A 26352-nucleotide genomic window follows, 5' to 3' on the forward strand; every position below is an offset into this window, starting at 1 on the left:
CCTGAAGATGGCCATATTGCCAAAAGTAATTTATAGATTCAACGCTATCCCCATCAAACTACCAATTATCTTCTTCACAGAACTGGGAAAAAACCACCTTAAACTTCATTTGCAACCAAAAGAGAGCCTGCCTAGCCAAGACAATCCTAAGCAAAAAGAACAAAGCTAGAAGCATCACCCTACCTAATTTCAAACTATACAACAAGGCTGCAGTAATCAAAGCAGCAAGGTACTGGTACCAAAACAGTGATATAGACCAATGGAACAGAACAGAGGCCTCAGAGGCAATGCCACACATCTACAACCACCTGATCTTTGAAAAACCTGACAAAAACAAGCAATGGGGAAAGGATTCCCTGTTTAATAAATGGTATTGGAAAAACTGGCTAGCAGTGTGCAGAAAGCAGAAACTGGACCCCTTCCTAACACCTTCCACTAAAATTAACTCCAGATGGATTAAAGACCTAAACATAAGGTCTAACACCATAAAAACCCTAGAAGAAAACCTAGGCAAAACCATTCAGGATATACTTGTAGGCAAGGACTTCATAACTAAAACACCAAAAGCATTAGCAACAAAAGCCAAAAGAGACAAATGGGACCTAATTAAACTCCAGAGCTTTTTTACAGCAAAACAAACAATCATTAGAGTGAACCAGTAACCAAGAATGGGGAAACAAATTTTGCAATCTACCCATCTGACGAAGGGCTAATACCCAGAATCTACAAAGACCTGAAACAGATTAAAAAAAAAAAATTCAAAAGTGGACAAAGGGTATGAACTGACACTTTACAAAAGAAGACATATATGAGGCCAAGAAACACATGAAAAAATGCTCATCATCACTGATTATTAGAGAAATACAAATCAAAACCACATTGAGAAACCACCTCATGCCAGTTAGAATGGCAATCATTAAAAAAATCTAGAGACAACAGATGCTGGATAGAATAGGGAGAAATAAGAACACTTTTACATTGTTGGTGGGAGTGTAAATTAGTTCAACCATTGTGGAAGAGAGTGTGGTGATTCCTGAAGGACCTAGAAATAGAAATTCTGTTTGACTCAGCAATCCCATTCCTGGGTATATACCCAAAGGGTTATAAATCATTCTATTATAAAGACGCCTGCACATATATGTTCATTTTGGCACTGTTTACAATAGCAAAGACCTGGAACCAACCCAAATGTCCATCAAAAAGAGACTGGACAAGGAAAAGGTGGCACATATACACCATGGAATGCTATGCAGCCAGAAAAAACAATGAGTTCATGTCCTTTGTAGGGACATGGATGAACCTGGAAACCATCATTCTCAGCAAACTGACATAAGACCAGAAAATCAAACACTGCATGTTCTTACTCATAGGTAGGTGTTGAACAATAAGAACACATGGACACAGGGAGGGGAGCATCACACACTGGGGTATGTTGAAGGGGGCCAAGGGAGGGACAGTGTGGAGGGGTGGGGGGGTCGGGAGGGATAAAACAGGGAGAAATGCCAGATGCAGGTGATAGGGGGATGGAGGCAGCACAGCACACTGCCATATGTGTCCCTATGCAACAAATCCTGCATGATCGGCACATGAACCGCAGAACCTAAAGTACAATTAAAAAAAAAAAAAGAAAGAAAGATTCCAGACTTCTCCCTGCCTTATCTAGAACCTATGATCAATGTGTATCATGGAAGTATTAGTAGTAATGTTTAATGCCCTGTAAGATCTCTGATTATTGTAAGTCTGACTTGCCAAGGATCATTGCATCACATCACCATTCTAAATGAAGCTCCTTTCCAGGAGTCATGTTCAGTTATCTTGAGAACTGCCATCTAAGAGTTACATAATTATATAAATTGATCACATGGTAACATGAAATATAAAATAATTATTAATGGATTAGTCAAATAAAAGAACTATAGTTTAAACATTCGACCCCAATAAAGGAAACATTAAGGACTCTTGGACAACCCAAACACATTAACCAGAAAACAAGTCTGTGGCTACTTTTCTAATTACATTTATTGGAATAATCTCTGTATATTTGTTGTAAGAAAATTGAACTATAATTCAAAGAAACATATTTTAATAGTTTTCTTCCTTGTTAAAAAAAACAATCATCAATAGGATACAAAAACAGCGGAAGGAAAGGTGCTTGGAAAAATCTGTACTAAACCTAGTAAAATTTGCCTTCACTCCTAAGTAAACTATTGGATGTAAATTGTCAGGAAGAGTTTAATAGGAATTTCCTGAAAGCACACATAAATAGGAGTCTTGCCTACTTGTTAGTGTAGGTTTGAACAAATTTAAGGAAAGATGTAAACATTTCCTATTATACAAATTAGAAGAATTTTTTTTGTGGTTCACATGGAAGTAGAAATGTTTAATTGACAAAGTGAAAGCAGATGTATGCGTAATTATGAAGAGGGTTTTTTTCCAGTTCAAATTCAATGTAAGAATGAAAGTCTATGAAATAAAATGTTTCATTGAGGCATTTCTTCATGAATTATATTATTTTAGACAAAATCCCGCAGGGGTAAATATATTTTCATATTTCTCAGGTGTAAAACAAGTTTCCAAAAAGCACTATTTGTACTGTATATACATGATAAATATATGTACACATATATTAATATGTGTATCTATCACAAATGCTTTCATTCTATGTTGTCTATTCACACTGTTAATGGTACTTTTAGCAATCAAAATATCTTATCCTTAAAGTCCAACTTGAAAAATTTTCTTTTATGGGTTTTTATCTCTCTTTCTTGTTTATAAAACATTTTTCTCTTTTAAAGTCATATTTTTTTTGCTTTCTATAGAATGTAAACATATGATCTACCAATCTCATTAATATATGTATATTTAAAGGATATGAAATCATATGTTGATGATATCTGCACACTCATGTTTATTGTAACACTATTCAAGATATATAGTATCAACCTAAAGGCCCATCTGTATAAATCGCTGAAAAATCTGATGTGTGTATATATATACACAATTGTATATCCTAAAACAGAATAAAATTCTGTTATTTGCAGCAACACGGATAGACCTGGAAGATACTATAAAGAGCATAGTATTAAGTGAAATAAGCCAGGCATAGAACAACAAATATGTGTTACCACATGTGGAATCTAAAAAGTTAATTTCCCAGAAGAAGAGGGTGAAATAATGGTAACCAGAGGCTGAGGAACAGAGGGATGAGAGGGACTGGGAGAGCTTGCTCAATAAATACCAAGCTATGGTTACACAACACGGCAGGGTGCCTATAGCAAATAACATATAATGTATATTCCAAGACAGCTGGAAGAGAAGAGTTTGAGTGTTGTAACCACAAAGAAATGATAAATGTTTAAGGTGATGGATATGGTTATTACTACGATTTGATCATTATATCTTGTATACATGCATTGAAACATCATATTGTACTCCATAAAAAATGTCCAATGATTATATCAATTAAAGCCAAAGTTTATTTTACAAAGCTAAGAAATATTACCTTTTACTTTAGACCAATACCTGTCATTGTATATAGTGTAGAGTAGGAGGTAAACTTTTTCTCATATCAATATCCATCTGACCTGGCAGTATTTTTTGAAAAGATCTATCATTCAGCTACTGCACAATACTATTTTCCGTTTTGAATGGTGAGTTATAAGTGTTAATTACATTGTTGAAAATAATGGAATTTAAAAATTAAATAGACCGTGAATGAATTAATAGGAAAAAAGTATATATAGAATTATGTTTAATCAAATTCTGATTATCTTATGTATAATAAATACAGAAAATTAAAACTAGAGAACATGTGAGTCAGAATTACAAAACATGATTCTTATGTGGGACAGTATCTAGTCAGCAAAACAGAATTGATATGTGTAATTCTTTTGAATCAAGGGAGTTTAATGCAGGGAATTCTTTCGATAAATGATGGAGAAGTGAATTGGCCAGTAGATTCTCAACTTTCTTGCATGCAGAATTTTTAACTACAGAAAGCAGCTTCCACCTACAGGGCTGGGGAGCAAAGAAGTTAGAATTCAAACTGATTCGTGGGGCTATGAATGGCATCTTAGAAGCACAACAAACCTGGTTGTATGTTTGTCAATAGAACCTGGAAGCTGCAGGAACTGCTCAAATTCTGGTGAAATTAGAATTGCAGTCAGCAAACAGAAATACAGCAGTTTCTTCTTTTCTTCCCCTGCTTTCCAATCTGCCTTTGGTGTCCCTTATTGGCAGAAAAATAACAGAAAGGTAACTGGCAAAGAACGGATGTTGGTATAGCTCTCAACCTTAGCACAAGAAAGCAAAGCACAGCAGAGCAGACATGGAGCTGAGAAACTACAGATTTAATAATGACACAATCAAAAAACAAATGTGAATCGTAAATAATTTTATTCACATTTAGAATTAAATTTAATTAAATACAATGTCTATTAAGGCTTAAGTCAAAATAGTAAGTTATTGTATTCAGATTGTATTTATATTTGTTTACATGACATGGAATTTTGCATATTTCAAGGGTTATATTAATAAGTGAGATATTTAAAATTTTTTAAAATTTTGTGGATTCCTGTAACACATGCTTAATGTTTAAGTCTGATGAACTGTTTTAGTTAATGTTCATAATTTAAAAGTCATTCCAGTTTGTAGGTGCATTTTTTTTTTTATTATTTAAATATCATTCTGTCTCCATCTTCTTCTTTGTAACTACTAGAATTCTGACTTCAGAAAATGGTCACAAATGCTCTTCCAATCTGTTAAAATAATTTCAGCCTTTTCCTTTAAGGCTTACTTACTTCCTTTTTTTTTTTTTTTTTTTTTTTTTTTTTTTTTTTTTTTTTTGAGACGGAGTTTCGCTCTTGTTACCCAGGCTGGAGTGCAATGGCGCGATCTCGGCTCACAGCAACCTCCGCCTCCTGGGTTCAGGCAATTCTCCTGCCTCAGCCTCCTGAGTAGCTGGGATTACAGGCACACGCCACCACGCCCAGCTAATTTTTTGTATTTTTAGTAGAGACGGGGTTTCACCATGTTGACCAGGATGGTCTCGATCTCTTGACCTCGTGATCCACCCGCCTCGGCCTCCGAAAGTGCTGGGATTACAGGCGTGAGCCACCGCGCCCGGCCACTTACTTCCTTAAAGTCACATTCCCATGTATATTTCTCATTAGAGATAAAATACAAAACTTTGTGATAATTTGCAATTTAAAAAATATACACCTCATCACTTTCAGAGAACAATATAGGAAAAAATGAAATTCCTCATGTGAATTTGTATGTGTTTGGCCCCCAAAATTGATTGTTTATTCTAAAAAGTATTTCAAGTTCATGGACTCTACACATAGGCAAACGGAAGAAATATAGAAGCATGATTCCTGCTATTTATTCATTATTTTAATTTCACTGGTTAACTCATGAGTTAATTCTCATGGTGGACCTCACTGTTCCAACATAAGAATGAGTTAATACATTTTTTAAAAAAAAAATCCATAAAAGTCAGTGCTTGACATCATGTAGGCTAAGAAAATATGATCAGTTAATCATATCTTCTTCATTTGCTGATTATGTTACTGTGTCATAAAATGTATAGGCACCAATTAAGCTTTAAAAATCAAGAAATAAATAAAAAGAAGAGAGAACGTAACTTATAGGAAAAAAAGCTCATTTTTTAGCTCTTCTCCCCTAAATCTGTCTCAAAAAGTAGCAGCTCTCAAAATATTATGGAATGAATTAAGCTCTCATTGGAATTTCTTAAAGATTTCAGATCTCATTAACATAAGTAATATAATGAGAACTAATCTAAACCACAGTAAAAAATATAAAAACTCAACATTGTTAGAAAATATTAGTTTTTCTTTCTCTTTGTCTTTATAAAGATTGTGTACATACTTTTTCTTTAAAAAATTCATTTAGAAGTAAATATATTAAACTAGCTGATGTTTTCTGATGTATATAAAACAGAAAATAAGATTTATCCAAAGTATTTTAACATTTAAATTGTTGAATTTGTGTTGGAGCATCAGATAATGTTGATAATCAAAGTGCTGCTTAAGATTATAAATTAGGATTAATTATAAATTCTAGTGATTTTACCAAAAAAGCACTTATCTATAAGACTAATAAGCTGATAAGTAACATTTCCTTTTCATTTTTTTCCCGCTTCCTTTCCTTCACTACTGAATTGACTGTTAACAATCAAAGGTTGACAAAGCAGGAAGAAGCAAGATGAAATTACTGTGAAGTTACATTGCACCTGCCACGCAGGTTCCCATGGTAGCTGGCTACCAGGGAGAGTTCTCAGGCACAGAACACCACAAAGCTGCTGCCTTGACATCCTTTCCAATTTGGAAAAGAATAAAAACACAGGTGACACAATATAATTTCCAGAAATAGATAGATCAATTCCTGGGACAAGTCTAAATTTGAGAAAGAGGAAGTGGACTGTATTTTTTTGTAAAAGTTTCTAGTGGAAACTGTTAAACATGGTATTAGGTAGTAAAAACAGAGCCGTAATAAACCCATGATACATAAATACACATATATACACATTTACATATATGGCTGTGTGTATATATAATATATAATATGTGTAAATAATAAATACATTCAAGGCAACATAGATTGGAAAAGGGAAAGGATAAGGAAAAATAACTAATGGGTACTGGGCTTAATACCTGGATGATGAAATAATCTGCGTAACAAACCCCCCATGACAAAAGTTTGCCTATGTAACAAACCTACACTTGTGCTTCTGAACTTTGCTTGAAGTAGGTCGTGTGACGTGGAGAACAGCAAGAAATAGAGTTCAGATGTAACAAGAGTCCTTGAAAATCATGTGAAATTGTTTGCTGTTCATCCTGTAGATGAGAAGGAATCTTTGGAGAGATTAGACACAGGAATGATAACCGGCTGATTTGAAACGAAAAAGATTCACTTTGAAAGCTAGATGGAGAATGAATTTGAGGAAGACAAACTGGGAAGCAGAGATGAAGAGGTTTTTGCAGATGTCCTGGAAAAACCCATGGGGAAATAAATAGTTATGGTGGTAGTAGGAATAAAAAAGCTAATAAATTAAAATAATTTAGAAGATAGGTAGACGTTTAAGATTAATTGAGTATGTAAGAGGGAAGAAAGCTGAAGTCAAGATTAAGTTTCAGGCACAGAGCTTCAGTGCCAGGGTGGAAGATGGTATCAAGGAGTTACAAAATACACTGGAAGCAAGTTGAGAGGGGAAGATATATTCATATCTGAACACTTCGAGTTTGATAAGCCTATAACTTATACATACAAAAAATGTAGCAAGGGGTTTGATAGATGTGTTTGAAAGTCAGGCAAAAGAAGGAAACTAGGGATAATACATTTAAGTGATTCAACACACAAAGTCTGCTTCATATATGAGAGGGGATGAGATTTTTCCTAAGAAAGCATGAATGAAATGTGAGATCAGTCATCCAAGATAAGAACGCTGGAAAACATAGACACGGTCAGGACACTGTAGATACCAACATGTAATGTTAACTTTAAAAAATAATAATTCAGGAGAAATCTTGGGGTAACTTAGATTAAGATAAAGATATTCCAGCTAAAAAGTCGTGGGTGATTGCATTGAGTTAGTTTCATCATTCTGTAAAAGTCAAATAATGTCTTATTCTAAAACTAACAAAAAGAAAATGTCCCACAAGATTTTGAAAGGCATCACAACAGTCTTCTATGAATTTTCTCTGCCTCCCATCATCATGGCAACCCATATGGAAAATGTAGAAAATGTAAGATAATATGTTTCTGATCATATCTTATGTTGAGTCCTTGTTTATTCTTTTAAATTCTATAATTTCCAATACCATTGACATATTCAATGTGATATTTTAGATATTCCAAGTTTTATATACTTTGATGGAGCAACTTCCCATTGGAAGAATAAGAAATACAATAGTCTATGTGAGACTGTATATATGTATATGCATATATACACAAAACATACACAAACATATACATACACAAGTAATGAACACACACACACAGTTTTCCAGCCATTCTTTATGTATCTAGTAGCAACAAAAAAATAAGGCCACTTTGGATAAGCGTGTCGTGACTACCAAACGGCTCAACAGGGTCAATGTATTCTGATTCCCCCAATGTCACTTGTTCTTTGTTTCAACCCATTCCACAGCTCATAATTGTCTCACGTTTCCACTTACAATTTCTTATTTTGTACATTACTTTTTTTTAACTTGTATTTACCATTTTTTTCCATTGGCCTTAATATGCTGCTTAAATATGTGATTCTGAAAACTCTCCTTTGGGTGGTTGACACTTCTTGCTCTAAGTCTCCTGCCCTCAACTGCCTCAAATGCTCCAATATTTCTTTCTTCTAGATAAATCTTTCCTTATTCAGTCTATCATTGACAGGCATTTGAGTTGGTTCCAAGTCTTTGCTGTTGTAAACAGTGATGCAAGAACAAACGTGTACATGTGTCTTTATAATAGAATGATGCATAATCCTTTGGGTATATATCATTATAGTAATGGTATTGCTGAGTCAAATGGTATTTTCGTCTCTAGATCCTTGAGGAATTGCCACACTGTCTTCCACAATGGTTGAACTAATTTACACCCAACAACAGTGTGAAGGTATTGCTGTTTCTCCACATCGTCTCCAGCATCTGTTGTCTCCAGATGTTTTAATGATCGCCATTCTAACTGGTGTGAGATGGTAACTCAATGTGGTTTTGATTTGCATTTCTCTAATGACCAGTGATGATGAGCATTTTTTATATGTTTGCTGGCTGCATAAATGTCTTCTTTTGAAAAGCGTCTGTTCATATTCTTCACCCATTTTTGATCGTTTTTTTTTTTCTTGTAAATTTGTTTAAGTTCTTTGTAGATTCTGGATATTAGCCCTTTGTCAGATGGGTAGCTTGCAAAAATTTTTCCTCATTCTGTTCATTGCAGACCACTCTAATGATTGTTTCTTTTGCCGTACAGAAGCTCTTAAGTTTAATTAGGTCCCATTTGTCTATTTTGGCTTTTGTTGCCACTGCTTTTGGTGTTTTAGTCATGAAGTCCTTGCCTATGCCTATGTCCCGAATGGTTTTGCCTAGGTTTTCTTCTAGGGTTTTTATGGTGTAAGGTCTTGTGTTTAAATATTTAATCCATCTGAAGTTAATTTTCATATAAGGTGTAAGGAAGGGTTTCAGTTTTAGCTTTCTGCACATGGCTAGCCAGTTTTCCCAACACCATTTATTAAACAGGGAATCCTTTCCTCATTGCTTGTTTTTGTCAGGTTTGTCAAAGATCAGATGGTTGTAAATGTATGGTGTCATTTCCAAGGCCTCTGTTCTGTTCCATTGGTCTATAACACTGTTTTGGTACCAGTACCATGCTGTTTTGATTACTGTAGCCCTGTAGTATTGAAATCAGGTAGTGTGATGCTTCCAGCTTCTTTTTTTTTTTGCTTAGGATTGTCTTGGCTATGCAGGCTCCTTTTTGGTTCCACATAAAGTTTAAGGTGGTTTTTTTGAGTTCTGTGAAGGTCAATGGTAGCTTGATGGGGATAGCATTGACTGTATACATTACTTTGTACATTATGGCCACTTTCATCATATTGATTCTTCCTAACCATGAACATCGAATGTTTTTCCATCTGTTTGTGTGCTCTGTTATTTCTTAGAGCAGTGGTTTGTAGTTCTCCTTGAAGAGGTTCTTCAAGTCCCCAGTTAGTTGTATTCCTAGGTATTTTATTCTCTTTGTAACAATTGTGAATAGGAGTTTGCTCATAATTAGGCTCTGTTTGTCTGTTATTGATGTATAGGAATGCTTGTAATTTTTGCGAATTGATTTTGCCTCCTGAGACTTTGCTTAAGTTGTTTATCATCTTAAGGGGATTTTGAGCTGAGATGATAAGGTCTTCTAAATAAACAGTCACGTTGTCTGCAAATAGAGACAATTTGACTTCCTCTTTTCCTAATTGACTATCCTTTATTTCTTTTTCTTGCCTAATTTATCTGGCTAGAACTTCCAATACTATGTTGAATAGAAATGGGGAGAGGGCACCCTTGTCTAGTGCTGGTTTTCAAGGGAATACTTCCGGGTTTTGCCCATTCGGTATGATATTGGCTGTGGGTTTGTCATAAATAGCTTTGATTATTTTGAGATATGTTCCACTGATACTTAGTTTATTGAGAGTTTTAGTCATAAAGGGCTGTTGAATTTTGTCAAAGGACTTATCTGCATCTATTGAGATAGTCATGTGGTTTTTGTCTTTGGTTCTGTTTATGTGATGGATTATGATTATAGATTTACGTTTGTTTAACCAGCCTTGCATCCCAACTTGATCATGTTGATGAAGGATGAAGCCAACTTGATCATGTTGGATAAGGTTTTTGATGTACTGTTGGATTCAGTATGCTGGTATTTTATTGAAGATTTTCACATCAATATTCACCATGGATACTGGCTTCAAATTTTCTTTTTTAGTTGTGTGTTCGCCAGGTTTTGGTATCAGGTGTTGGAGGAAACAGCAGAGGAGAATGGATTTACAGAGTGCTTGCATAAATTGGTTACGAGTAACACATAAATTGGTAACAACAAACTGCAGCAGACTGTGGGAGGCCTCTGGGGAGCAAACTTCTCCATGCCTCGTGTTCTGGTGCAGGGTGGCCTAGGCTCCGTTACCACAGACATTGTCCTCAAGGACATAAAACCCCTTCATAGTGGTAAGATGTAACCAAACTTGTAGGCTCCTTGTAAGGCCAGTGTTCCACCAACTGCACATAGATAATTGGCTAAAGATAACCACATGTTCTTGTTTTGTGAAACTCCCAAACTGCCACTGTTATCAATCTTTAGAATGACACACAAGTTCCAGCTCACTGTGATTCAGTTCTGGCTCACGGATTTACCCCACCATCACATCACCCTCTCCCCACCATCACTCCACCCCTACTATATAGATCAAAGTGATTGTAACCAATAAATACTGTGGGAGATCAGACCTTGGGGCCTTCACTGCCTCCAGTACAAGTGATGTTTCCCTGGTTCCACTTTTATTCTTAATCTCTCTTTTTCTCATTCCTTTGTTGTCACCAAACTTGGGATACCCACGGGTGGTATTGTGGGGGCTGGCTCCCTACATTCTGGTGCCCAACATGGGTCACCTGCAGAGAGCAGCATGTAGGTATCTGGACCTGGTCCCTCCCAGCTGCTGCTTTGCATTTCCTCACCCCGCCTGGGCAGCAGCTGCCGGCCTTGGGCCAATCCTATTGGCTTGAACGCCAATGTGGAGCAGCAAGTTTCACTTTTGAAACGACCTCTGATTCCTCTAACAGGAATGTCAGGCAGATCTGGCCACTCTTTAATAAAATACAGAGGAGAAGCTGACAGAGAGACTCCTTCTTTTTCCTCAGGTCCTTCTGTATAAAGCAATGAAAGACAAAGAAAGCAACAGAAAAACGGAGTAAGCAAGCACAGATTCACTGAAAACAACTGACCAGAACAAGTGGTTAGTACTAGCTTCAACTCTTCCTTTTCTTAAAGCTGTTTTACTAAATGTGAATAGGTAGCATACTTGCTTTCAGTTTGTTCCACGGTTACCCTGGTATAGTCCGAATGTGTTAACTCACCCATAGCTCTGATTAGTTTCATCCTCGGGGTCCTCGAGGCCCCATTTTGATGCCAGAATGTAGGGTGCTGAAGTTGCTTATCTTCTTGATGAAATTTTGGGCTGAGACGATGGGGTCTTCTAAACATACAATCATGTCACCTGCAAATAGAGATAATTTGACTTCCTCTTTTCCTAATTGAGTATCCTTTATTTCTTTTTCTTGCCTGATTGCACTGGCCAGAACTTCTAATACTATGTTAAATAGGAGTGGTGAGAGAGGGCACCCTTGTCTTGTGTCAGTTGTCAAAGGGAATGCCTCCAGTTTTTGATCATTCAGTGTGGTATTGGCTGTGGGTTTGTCATAAATACCTTTTATTATTTTCAGATACATTCTATCAATACCTAGTTTATTAAGAGTTTTAGCAAAAAGGGCTGTTGAATTTTGTGGAAGACCTTCTCTGCATCCGTTGAGATAATCCTGTGGTTTTTGTCTTTAGTTCTGTTATGTGATGGATTACATTTATAGACTTGTGTATGTTGAACCAGCCTTGCACCCCCAAGATGAAGCCTACTTGATCATTATGGGGTAAGTTTTTTGATATGCTGTTACCTTCTTTTTGCCAGTATTTTATTGAAGATTTTTGCATCAATGTTTATCATGGATATTGACCTGAAATGTTCTTTTTTAGTTGTGTTTCTGCCAGGTTTTGGTATCAGGATGATGTTGGTCTCATAAAATGAGTTAGGGAGGATTTCCTCTTCTGTATTGTTTGGAATAGTTTCAGAAGGAATGGTACCAGCTCCTCTTTGTACCCCTGGTAGAATTCGGCTGTGAATCTGTCTGGTCCTGGATTTTTTTGGTTTGTAGGCTATTAATTGATGCCTCAACTTCAGCCCTTGTTATCATTCTATTCAGGGATTCAACTTCTTCCTGGTTTAGTCTTGGGAGGGTGTAAGTGTCCTGGAATTTATCAATTTCTTCTAGATTTACTGATTTATGTGCATAGAGGTGTTTGTAGTAATCTCTGATGGTAGTTTGTGTTTCTGTGGAATCGGTGGTGATATCCCCTTTAGCATTTCTCATTGCATCTATTTGATTCTTCTCTCTCTCTCTCTCTCTCTCTCTCTCTCTCTCTTTTTTATTAGTCTGGTTAGAGGTCTATCTATTTTGTTGAACTTTTCAAAAAACCAGCTCCTGGACTCATTGATTTTTTTGAAGGTTTTTTTTGTGTCTTTATCTCGTTCAGTTCTGTTCTGATCTTAGCTATTTCTTGTCTTCTGCTAGCTTTTGAATTTGTTAGCAAAAACATTCTCATTTTTTAGATTCCCCTCACCAAACAGATCTACAAAAACCTCCAGCTAAAATCACATCTATTGGTAAAGGATTGAATACTTCAGTCCCCAGTACCAGAACAAGGCAGAGATATCTAATCTTATCACTTCCAATCAATTTTGTAGTGAGAATCCTGGCCAGTGAAAAGATGTAAGGAAAAGAAACAAATGTCGTACATATGATTTCTATGCAAAAATCTCAAGGAAACCTACCAAAATCTTGTTCTTATTTTAACTAATAAGTGAATTTGGCAACCAAAATTTTAAAATTTTGCTCTCTAAATGTTGCCATAAAGGAATTTATAAAAGGAAAGAAAAAACTGGTCAAAAACAATTTCGGAACACACATTTGATCATAGTCTGCATCCAGAATGTAAATAGAATTCTTACAAATTCAACATAATAAAATAAAAATTAAAAATTACTAAAAAAACCCTCTAAAATTTATTAATAATTATACAAATATATTTTATTTTTTATTTTTATTTATTTATTTTTTTAAGGAAGAGGAAGAAAGAGAAAGAGGAAGAGGGAGAGAGAATGGGGGTATTGCTTTATTGCCCGGGCTAGAATGCAGTCTAAATATGGGTATGCCTATAATTGTCCTTAATAATGGCGACATAAAATAAAATGAGGGAAGAGAATAACAAACAAGGAGCCAACCAACATTTCGTTTAAACTTCTAAGTTGATATGATGTGGTACTGATAAGAGTGTATATTTTGTATATTTAAAGTGGAGAGTTCTATAAATGTTAATTATGTTTACTTGTTCCAGATCTGAGTTCAAGTCCTGGATATCATTGTTAATTTTCTGTCTCATTGATCTGTCTAATATTAATGTTGAAGTCTCCCACTATTATTGTGTGGGAGTCTAAGTCTCTTTATAAGTCTTGTATGTCTGGGTATTCCTGTATTGGGTGCGTACATATTTAGGATCTTTAGCTCTTCTTGTTGTTGCATTGATCCTTTTATCATTATATAATGTCCTTCTTTGCTTCTTTTGATCTTTGTTGCTTTAACAACTATTTTATCAGAGGCAAAAATTGTAACTTCTGCTTTTTATTTATTTATTTTAGCTCTCTGTTTGGTTGGTAAATCTTTCTCCATCCCTTGTTTTGAGTCTTTGTGTATCCTTGAATGTGAGATGGGTCTGGATGCAGCATACTGATGGGTTTTAGTTTTTTATCTAAATTGTCTGTCTGTCTTTGGATTGGGGGATTTAGTCAATTTAAATTTAGAATTAACAATGATATATGTGAGTTTAATACTGCCATTTAATATTAGCTGGCTATTTTGTCCATTAGTTGATGTAAATTCTTCATTATATTGATGCTCTTTTTGGTATTTTTTAGAAAGGCTGATACTGTTTATTCCTTTCTATGTGTAGCGGTTCTTTCAGAAGCTCTTGTAAAGCAGGCCTGGTGGTGATGAAATCTCTGAGTGCTTGCTTGTTCACAAAAAACTTTACTTTTCCTTCACTTATGAAGCTTAGCTTGGCTGGATGTGAAATTCTGGGTTGAAAGTTCTTTTCTTTAAGGATGTTAAATATTGGTCCCCGCTCTCTTCTGGCTTGTAGGGTTTCTGCTGAGAGATCTGCTGCAAGTCTGATAGGCTTCCCTTTGTGGGTAACCTGACCTTTCTCTTTGGCTGCCCTTAGTATTTTCTCCTTCATTTCAACCCGGGTAAATCTGACGATTATGTGCCTTGGAGTTGCTCTTCTTGAGGAATATCTTTGTGGTGTTCTCTCTATTACCTGGAGTTGAATATTATCTTGCCTTACTAGGTTGGGAAAATTTTCCTGAATAATATCCTGAAGCGTATTTTCCAGCTTGGATTCATTCTCTTCGTCACATTCAGGTACACCTATCAAGTGTAGATTAGGTCTTTTCACATAGTCCCATATTTCTTGGAGACTTTGCTCATTCCTTTTTATCCTTTTTTCTCTAATCTTGTCTTCTTGTTTTATTTCATTAAGTTGGTCTTCGACCTCTGATATCCTTTCTTCTGCTTGATCAATTCGGCTGTTAAAACTTGTGCATACTTCACGTAGTTCTTGTATTGTGTTTTTCAACTCCATCAATTCACTCATATTTCTCTCTAAATTGTGTTTTCTTGTTAACATTTCGTCAAACCTTTTTTCAAAGTTCTTAGTTTCTCTGGATTGTGTTAGAACAAGTTCTTTTAATTCACAGAAGTTTCTTATTATCCACATTTTGAAGACTGCTTCTGTAATTGGAACACACTCGTTCTCCATCAAGCCTTGTTTCGTTGCTGATGAGGAACTGTGATACCCTGCTGAGGGAGAGGCGTTCTGATCTTGGGTATTCTCAGCCTTTTTTGGCTATTTTCTTCCCTTCGTTGTAGATTTATCCATGTGGTCTTTATAATTATCGTCTTTGTAATTGGGTTTCTGAGTGGACGTCCAACTTATTGATTCTCAGCGCCGAAATCTGAGCAACCCACTGTGCCGACTAAATCAGCGGCGTTAAGGTTGATGGTGCTTTTCTGACTCTGCACCAAGAACCAACGCTCCGAGGCGCCGGCAAAACCGCCTCGCCGGTCACAAGAGTCGCGCTGGCGACCCGTGGGGCTCCTCCATTGGGAATCTCCTGGTGCGTGCGCAACAAGAATTCATGTGAAGGTGTGGCGTCCTCTCCTTCTTTGCGCTTTCACTGGGAGCTACAATCCCAAGCTGCTAGTGATCAGCCATCTTGGATCTCTCTCACAAATATATTTTAAAAGTTATGCAAGTATCCATAATCACATGAAAATATACTCAACGTAATTAATCATTAAGTAAATAAAAATTAACAACTACAGTGACATACCACTGCATACTCACTGGAATGCTGAAACTATGACTGTCAATACCAAGTGTTAAAGAAAATGTAGAGCAGCTGGAACCCTCATATATACCTGACAGGAATGCAATATGATACAGTAATGTTGGGAAAAAGTTTGGCAGTTTCATTGAAAGTTAAACACACATTTGCCCAATACTTCCAGTCTGAGGTATTTACTCAGAAAGGGGGTTTATACATGAAAGTTCATAGTCACTTTAGTTATTTTATGCCCCCAAGTTAGAAAAATGAAAATGTCCATTGACTAAGTAAGTCTTGGTTACCATTACATGGACTACTCTCCAACAATATAAAGTTGGGGCCAGGCACAGTGACTTAGGCCTGTAATTCCAGCATTTTGAGAGTCTGAGGTGGGTGGATTTCCTGAGGTTAGGAGTTCAAGACCAGCCTGGCCAACATATGATGAAATCCTGTCTCTACTAAAAATGCTAAATAAACTGGGTACTGTGGTGCATACCTGTAATCCCAGATACTCAGGAGGATGAGGCAGGAGAATCATTTGAATCCAGGAGGTAGAGGTTGCAGTGAGCCAAGATCATGCCACTGTACTCCAGACAGGGCAACAGAGAATTTCTCTCTCTCTTTCTCTCTCTCTCTTTCTCTCTCTCTCTCTCTCTCTCTCTCTCTCTCTCTCCACACACACACACACACATAGAGTATATTAGGGTTAAATGTTTAACAATCTATAATTGTTGAAGCTGAGTGAGAATATAGTCAGTTCATCATACCATTCTCTCTACTACTGCAAATGTTTGACATTTTTCATAATAAAATGTAAAATAAATAAAATTTATTACAATTGTCCCTCAATGTTCTTGGAGGTTTGGTTCTAGTAGCCACCAATGTAGAAACCCATGGATGCTCAAGTACCTCATATAAAATTATGTTCTATTTGCACATAACCCACACAACTACTCACGTATTCTTCAAGTCAACTCCGAATTACTTCTAATACTTAATATAATGTAAATGCTATGTGTAAACAATTATTGTACTGTATTGGGTTTTATTTTTATTATTGTGCTTCTACTGTTTATTTACCTATTCAGATATTTCCTATATGTGATTGGGTGAATCTGTGGATGCTGAACCTGTGAATACAAAGCACTGAGTATATATCTTATAAAAATTATTCTAAAAATATTGCATGAGAATGTTTGTCTCAAGAGACTCTCCCTAGAATAAACTACTTGATTATTTAATTTTTACCAGTGTAGTTGTTAAAAATAGTATTATATGGTCATGTTAATTTTTAATTACTTGATTATTACATTTGCTGTATATTTTTATTTCTCATTTGGGATTTATCTCTTCACGTCAATTCTTGAGTCTTTTTCGTTTATTTATTTATTTATTTGCATTTACCATCTTCCCAAATTCTAATGGGGAAAATAACAATAATATTACCAGGCAATTTTTTTTTGGTACCAACTATTTAAAATAGATTGTGTCAAATAAGTTGTTATACTTTAGCTCAAAACAATATAGCAATTCTATGAGTTAGACTTTATTACTATGTATGTTTTATAGTTGAAGAAACTATAGTTCAGAATGATTATGCAGCTTATCAAAGGTAGTACAGCTAGATAGGAACCAATGAGCCAAGGAACTATAGAAAAAAAAAAAAAATCCCTGACATGCGCTTGTATGTTTACTGCAGCACTATTTACAATTGCAAAGTCATGGAACAAACCCAAATGCCAATCAATGATAGACTGGATGAAAAACAACATGGTACACATACACCATGGAAAAGTATGCAGTCATAAAAATGAATGAGATAATGTCCGTTGCAGGGACGTGGATGAAGCTGGAAGCCATCATCCTCAGCAAACTAACATAGGAACAGAAAAACAAACAGCACATGTTCTCACCCATAATTGGGAGTTGAACATTGAGAACACATGGACACAGAGAGAGAAACAGCACACCCAGGGCCTGTTGGGGTGTGGGGAGTGAGAGGAGGGAAATTAGAAGACTGGTTAATAAGTGTGACAAACCACCATAGTACATGTATACCTATATAACAAAGCTGCATGTCTGCAAAAATTATCCCGTTTTCTTTTTCCTTTTTTTTTTTAGAAGAAATAAGGAAAAAAAAAAAAAAGGCCAACGGTTTAAAGGTTTTTTTTGACTCCTTTCGGAAATATTGACCATTCTAAGTTTTCTTTTTAACACTTTCATACTTGTTCAGTTTTATCCAACTCACTTCAATATCCCAATTGGAGATCTGCTTATTTTTCTTTGAAGAAAAGACTCTTCCCCTTTTTTATGTTCTTAATTTGATTGTCTTTTATCAATTTCTCTGCTTACACAAAGTATGAAGTCATATTATGAATGTGACCTCTTTTATAAAATTGTATAATATAACATCAATAACATTGGTTGTGTAATCATTATCTGATATTAAATATTGAATGTGTCATTTATAGGATATATGCTTGAACAAATTAATATATATGTCTGTTTTAATCTTTCTCATCTACAATATAGGACAATAATACACACATTGCATTGTCCCAGAAGAAGAAATTAGAAAAGTTCAACCAGGTTTTTAGTTCAGTGATTGATACAAAAGTAATCATTAATAACTACAGAAATTCCTTCCGAGAAATGTTACAAGTAGAATTTGTCGTCATGGAGAAAAAAAGAATCTCTTAATTACAAACTCCTGTAAGCTCCTGTGGCATGGAGCCTCTAAAACAGACCCAATGATCTTCACTTCCTGATATCAACAGCCTGGTCTAAGCCCCTCCCCTATGTAACTTGCTTCTCAGCAATGTAATATGGCCAAATTAAGGGTATCAATGATCATAATTAAGTTACAAAGAAATGGTTATTTTTATCTTGCAAGTTTTCTCTGCCATGTTAGCAGTTTTTATATGGCATAAAACTCAGAGAATTCTCCAGCCAATGGCCAGGAACTGAAGTCCTCAGTCCAAGAACTGTAAAGGAATAAAAATCAGCCAATGACCACAGAGACTGAGATTGGAAGATCATTCTTCTCCTGATCCTTCTGGAAAAACTCTGGCCCTGGTGGGCATCTGGATTATAGTCTGATGGAAGACCATGAAGCAGAGTGCCAAGCTATACTATACCCAGATTTCTGACTTGCAGAAATTGTGAGATAATAAATATATATTGTTTTAAGTGGAATTTTAGGATAAGTTATTATAGAGTAATAGTTAAACAAGTTCTTTAAAGTTTTACTCTTGTGATAATACCATTTATCATGTATATTTATTTTATCTACCTTACAAATCTATAAACAACTAAAGTACATAATCTACCTAGGATCTGTTTTTCTCTATGTCAATTTTTTTGTTCTATTAATATAATATATATTCTATAAAATCCATAGTCTGATGGATTATGCCTAAATGGTTGTTCTGACATTGGCTTATTCTGCCTCCTCCTGAAGAACGTAAACTACTCTTAGATATATCATACAGTTAAATTTCTAAAGCATTTTCTATTAGCATGATGCTTCACAAGATGTCTGTTATGGAGTCATGCCATGAAAAATGTTTATTACTTACACTGATTGCTTTCACAGTGAACAAGATATGGTGAGCCAGATGGCCAGAAACTTAAATTAATATACAATTTTGTTCAGTGTGTCTTAAATATTTTTGCTCAATGGTTATTAAGTTCGCCTACTATTGTACAAAACCTCCCATGCACATAGTTTTTTGGTACATTTAATCTCCATTTTTCTGGAGATTAAGACATTGCTTACAGAGATAAAATCACAGGCTTAGGTCTAAAATTTTTCTGGACAAACACAAGAAATGACTTTCAATAAAATTATTGCACATAAAATTTGAATTGCAGTGAAAAAAATTTGACATTCTTGATTTAAGACGTTTGATATTTTGATGGAAGTGATGTGCAGTGGTAGCTATAGCATTTAGCACATTGTGGACATTTGGTATATATCTGCTGAATTGAAACAGTGATTTACTTTCTTTTACATTTTTCTAATTAATTCTTCCTCATGAAAGAATAAACCACATCACTGAGGTATTAACAAATTATCTTTATAGAATATAAGAAATATTTCTATTTCAACAATGCCAATATATGTAATATATTTTATACACATATTGAGAAGGAAATATTTCACCAGTGAACTAAAATACTGAAACATTATTGTACTAAAATCATAATGTCCTAAAGAAAAATAGAATTATAAATATTATATTTATGAGCTTATAAATAATTAGAAAGCTTACTTTCTTGTTACTGATTATTGGTTTTTATTGCCTTTTAAGTTTGGGGGTACATGTGAAGAACATGCAAGATTTTTACATAAGTACACACATGGCAGTGTGATTTGCTGCCTTCTTCACCATCACCTATATCTGGCATTTCTCCGAATGCTATCTCTCCCCAACTCCTCACCCCCCGCTGTCGTTCCCCTGTTACTGATTGTTGTAAATTTAAATGTATTTCTTATTTCTTCACTCCAGAGGGCCCTAGTATTTTCAGTGACACCATGCATCCCTTTCTCACTTCCGTAAGTTTGAGATTGGGGTTTTCTCCCAGTTCTAATTTTGACACTAAAAGAGAATTCACTTCTAAATTACTTTCTCATTTACTAAATAAATAATATTAGGATTCAAATCTATGAAAATGGTGTGCTCCACTGGAAAAAAAAATTGGCTGAGGAATAACAGGTGACTAGTTTCATATCAAGCCCTTGACCAACATGTTTTAGTATGTGTAACTTTTCACGTTTGTATTTCTCTTGAGTCCCTAGTATTGAAGTTATTGTTTTCTTCAAGTGTTAGAGATTTAGCCCTTCTTATTTTTCTTCATGTATTATTTACCAGTGCTATGGGGAAACATAATTTTCTTTGAGACATTACCAGCTGGACTCTCTGTGGAAAATAATCTTTCTTCCTGGTTGAAAGATTCTTCTTTTTCATTTGAAGTTTATGGAACGTTTGGTTATAGCTATGAAGAACTTGGAAATGCTCATAGAGAACAATTAGTAAATCAATGTAATTTGTCAGGATAGAATATTTAACATTGGTTCCTAATACTGTAAGATACTAAAATTTACTAACATATATATTTTACTAAATAAAACATAATTCAAAGCTGAAAAAGTTTACATTTCATTTCATCCACTATTATAGTCAAATTATTTTGCAGTACTTTTTACCTATGAAACAGTGAGATAGACATGTGGAAAGTAACAGAAAAAAGTATATGTGCATTCTACCAGATCCAATTTCCTAAAAACCATAGTAAATATTCTATTTAAGACTGGGTATGACTAAACTTTATTAGACTTGAACTGTATTCTGGGTAATTGTCCAGTAATAGCCTTTGCTAAATTATACAAAGCCTTTATTTAACAGGGAACAGGGACTCCCCAACCTCTAATATTATCATCATTCAAGATAATGAGCAACACAAACCATTCTATTACCAATCTAAAAGCAATAAATGTCAAAGTAAAGAAGTATGCAATATTCTAGCCTGAAAGAACAAAGGACAAAAGTAATGATAGTACCTCTTTATATTTGCAGTCTATTATATCATGCATAACAAATGATACCATAATTGTAGACAGTGTTATTTTAACAGGTTATAAGGAGAAGATAGTGGGGGAGGTGAGAGTGTTTTGATGATTGCTGTGAAAAATGCTTCAAGCTCTTAATTTAAAATAGCCAGCAAGAGGAGGATATCATTTTTAGAATGGATTTGATTTTAGTGCTTTGAGTCATATAAGCTGAAAATTTCAGTGTTTGATTAACCATCTAATTTCCTGTGTTAGTGACATCAAGGGAGTTGGAGCACAGTACCTAATACGATATATCCCTTTCCAACTAAGTAATCATCAGAAAGAACAGGGAGTGGAAAAACAGTTTCTCAACCGGTGATTTCAAACAGTTTAATGGAAACACATGTTGGAAAAGCAAAGTGTATCAAGCAAACAAAACCATGTTTCCCCAGTGAACATTGAACATTAAAATAAAACTGATGCCCCATCCTAAAGCATTAGAGTTCATTGTGTTTGCATCTTTGTGAGTTACACAGGTTCCAGGACTGCAGAGATATATTACTAACATTATGAGGTAGGAGATTTGGCTCCAGCACCGAGTCCTCCCTTGACTAATACATAAAACTGTTTTAAAAATACATTTTTTGAGTAAAAGAAACAAGTTTTTGTAGTCTGCATAAATCATACAAAATACAAGGAGAGCTATGTGGCTCTGACTTACATGAGGTTTTTTTCATGCAAATATTTCTCTTTAAACATACTCTTTAAAATTGATCCATAGACGTACATCTTATTACATAGGATTGAAGTATGGATCTTTTGTAGACCAAGTATATGGATATTTGATGGAGATATTCACTTTCTTTACAGGCTTTAAAGGTATTTTGTGGGAGTATGCTAGCAGAATACTACTTTCATTTATAGATTCCTGGGATACTTTTTTTTTCAAAACACACACAAATAGCTATAATTTACAGAAGAGTAATTAAATTCATCTGATAAGTAACTGATCATAACTGAAAATCTTACTAAGAGAATAAAAATATTTTGCTTCTAAGGATTTTATTTGCTCAATTTCAAAGAGTAGAGCAAATACAATAATAATAACTCCCTGCAGCTGAATTAGTATATGGGTTCATGTCTCACAACTTGGCAAATACTCTCTGTATTGAGTCAGCCAATCTCTGGCTGTCTTGCTCCCAAGTGTTCTGGTTCATATGTGAGATTAATTTCACATTATACAGAAGCAGTCCTTTCTTTAGAAACTCATGAAGGAATAATGTGTCTTCATAGAATTAGTATACAAGTGAACAATATTCTGAGGACTCTGGTCATTCTTGTCTTAATATAGGTGATACCCAAGTATATCTCAATGATATTGTAGGTTAGTTCTAGGCAACCGCAATAAAATTTTTCAGTAAAGCAAGTCACATGAATTTTTTGGTTTCCCAGTGCATATATTATGTTTATACTATATTGTAGTCTATTAAGAGCACAGTAGCATTATATCTAAAATAATAAACATATCTTAATTTAAAATACTGTATTGCTAAAAAGTGCTATTAACCATATGAGCCTTCAGCAAATAATAATTTTCGCTAGTGGAGGAATTAACCTCGATGTTGATGGACATTTATTAATCAGGGTGGTGGTGGCTCAAGGTTGAGATGGCTTTGTCATTTTCTCAAGAACTCAATGAAGTTTGCTTTATCTATTGACTTTTCCTTTCATGAAAGATTTGTAGCATATGATGTTGTTTGACGGTGTTTTATGCACAGAAGTATTTCTTTCAAAATTGTAGTCAATCCTCTCAAACCCTGCCACTGCTTTATCATCTAAGTTTATGTAATATTCTAAATCCTTTGTAGTCATTCCAACAAGCATCCATATCAAGAAATTACCTTTTTATTTTGCTCACCCATGAGAAGCAACTTCTCACTGTCCAAATGTTATCATAAGATTGCAGTCATGGCCGGGTGAGGTGGCTCACGCCTGTAATCCCAGCACTTTGGGAGGCCGAGACGGGTCGATCACGAGGTTAAGAGATCGAGACCATCCTGGTCAACATGGTGAAACCCCGTCTCTACTAAAAATACAAAAAATTAGCTGGGCGTGGTGGCATGTGCCTGTAATCCCAGCTACTCGGGAGGCTGAGGCAGGAGAATTGCCTGAACCCAGGAGGCGGAGGTTGCTGTGAGCCGAGATCGCGCCATTGCACTCCAGCCTGGGTAACAAGAGCGAAACTCCGCCTCAAAAAAAAGAAAAAGAAAAAAAAAAAAAGATTGCAGTCATTCACGCACGTGTTTAGGCCCCACTTCTAATTCTAGTTGTCTTTCTATTTTCTCCATGGAAGTTACGTCCACATCTATCATTACTTCCTCCACTGACGTTTAGTGGAGAACATTCACAACTTGGCAAATTGTTTGACACAAGAGGCCTAGCTTTTGGCCTATCTTGGCTTTTACACGCCTTCTTCACTGAACTTAATCCTTTCTAGCTTTGGATTTAAAGAGGGAGATGTATGATTCTTCCTTTCACTTGAACATTTAGAGGCTACTCTAGGGTTATTAATCTGCCTAATTTTAATATTATTGTGTCTCAGGGAATAACAGGGTCTGAGGAAAGGAAAAGAGACAGAAAAAAAAAAGAAAAGAAAAACAAAAATGGTTCAGTCAGAGCACACATAACATTTACCAATTAAGTGTTAGCATGGTTTGGAACACTCCAAAACTGCTTGTAAAAACAAAGACCGCTGATCACTGATCACCGTAAAAGATGTAGTAATAACGAAAAAATTTCAACGACCAAACTTTGACCCACAGACATGAAAAGAGTACATGCTGTTGAAAAAGTGTCACTGATAAACATATTCAGTGTAAGGTTGCCATACACCTGCAACTTGTAACAAACGCAGTATGTGGAAAGTGGAAGAAAGCGAACCCAGGAAAACTAGGTATACTTACATTTCAACACCTAATAGAAAGTGTCATTTCCTTGTGACTAAAATATTTTAAAAGTATCTTTGCTTGCATAACTATTTTCTGATTAGATTTCTTCAGATGGCAGCTTCTTTGGGTTCCTTTTCTTTCCTACTCCTTTTAAAAGAGATGTTTCTTGTGAATTAATTGGAAGAAGTGTATTAGGACTATTCATCTCTAGGCAATTACAGTCTAAATTTGACCTGGTGATGTTTCCCTTTGAAGTTATCACACACTTATTTATTCATCTGTGGGGTTTTCAGTAGGCTTGCTTTAATCTACAAGTCATTTGAGAAATGATCTGATAAACTGGTTCTTCCTTAAATACTGATGACTGAAATATTGGTTAATATTTTAAAACTTAATCTGTTAATTAACATTTTAGCAAATGTCTGGAAAAATTTTATGACTTTATCTTCATAGAAAACAATCTTTGTGGTAGAATTTCTGAGTACTAACTCAAAATCTGTGAGATATTATGGTTTGTACATAGGATTATTCCTTTTTTTAGGGTCCTAAAAATATGCCACGCAGATGGCCTACTTCGAGTATAGATTTTTCTTTTACTGAATAATTTTCCCTTGGTTCTGAGTCCTTTAATGGCAAGGAACTGTGTTATTTACATGTTTGTATCTAGTACTTGGAATTTAATAAATATTCTGTATATTTATCTATACAAAAAACAAAACCAAAGAAAGTCTTATTGTAAATTAACAAGGATATTTAGCTGAGGCAAAGTGTTAAATTCAGAATCAAACAACATGATTTGGTTATAAAATTTTTTTAGAATTTAATTCAATTTTTAGGTAGGAAATCTGGATCAGAAATGTTTTTAAAGACCAAATGCTACATCTGGGCTAAACCAAAATACTTTACCCATTACTTCTTTATGATAAAACTGTTAATATAATCTTTCTGATAGCAAAGAGCAAAATTTAAAACTTATATATTCATGTAAAGTTAGCTGTGATTACTGTAGAATTTCAGAATAAGTTACTAACAAAATTTAGTTCCCTTTGTTAAATTAAAATTAACCATTATGGAGCAGTTGTTATTTGGAAGGAGGGAATGTAAGATCACTAAACTAGACTTTAGTAAGATAGTCAAATGGGAAAGGATAGATTTTAGAATAAAATTATTCACTGGTGATGCTACCTTAAGTGATGCTTCTTTTTTTTTTTTTTTTTTTTTTTTTTTTTTTTTTTTTGAGATGAAGTCTCACTCTGCTGCCCGGCTGGAGGACAGTAGCATAGTCTCAACTCACTACAACTTCCACCTCCATGGTGCAAGACAATCGCCTGTCTCAGCCTCCTGAGTAGCTAGAATTACAGGCACACACCATTATGCTTGGTTATTTTTTGTATTTTGAGTAGAAATGGTGTTTCAGTTGGATTTGGCCAGGCTGGTATCTAACTCCTGACCACTGGTGATCTATCCTCCTCAGCCTCCCAAAGTGCTACAATTACAGGCATGAGCCACTGGCCCAGCCTAAGTGATTTTTAATTTACTTTTTAATGTATCCAAAGAAAATAGAGTAAATTATTGCTTTCTTTCTACCTGAAGCTACCAATTAATTTGGTGATTGCATTTTAATTTAGCACAAAATTTTCCCAATCCAACATCAAAAATACATTAATGTTTAAGGCAATTTTAATCATATGCTCAACATTTTCTTAAAAACTGTGTATCTAGCACTTACTATTGTCCTTTTCATTTGGCTCTATATTTTGTTATAAAAGTTGAAAATTAATTAAATGTTATAGTAGGATTCATTCTAAAAATCTCATGACATCGTTGCAGCTTCTTCACTCCTGTTTTCCAGGCAAGTGGCAGAGAATGATAAAGCTCTTTTACTCCCACTGCCAGTGAGCTTCAGGTTCTTGCCCCACAACCAAGAAGAATAAGGCATATGGACACCAGAGAGTGAGTAGGGCAGAGTCAGATTTACTAAGCAGCAGTAAAGCTCTCAGCAAGGAGAGGGGACCCAAAAGAGGGTCACTGGCTGTGAGGCTGAGTCTGAGGTTTTCATGGGCTTAGAATGAGGAAATGCATTCTGTTTGGTT

Source organism: Saimiri boliviensis, chromosome 18 (assembly GCF_048565385.1).
Source record: "Saimiri boliviensis isolate mSaiBol1 chromosome 18, mSaiBol1.pri, whole genome shotgun sequence".
NCBI lineage: Eukaryota > Metazoa > Chordata > Mammalia > Primates > Cebidae > Saimiri > Saimiri boliviensis.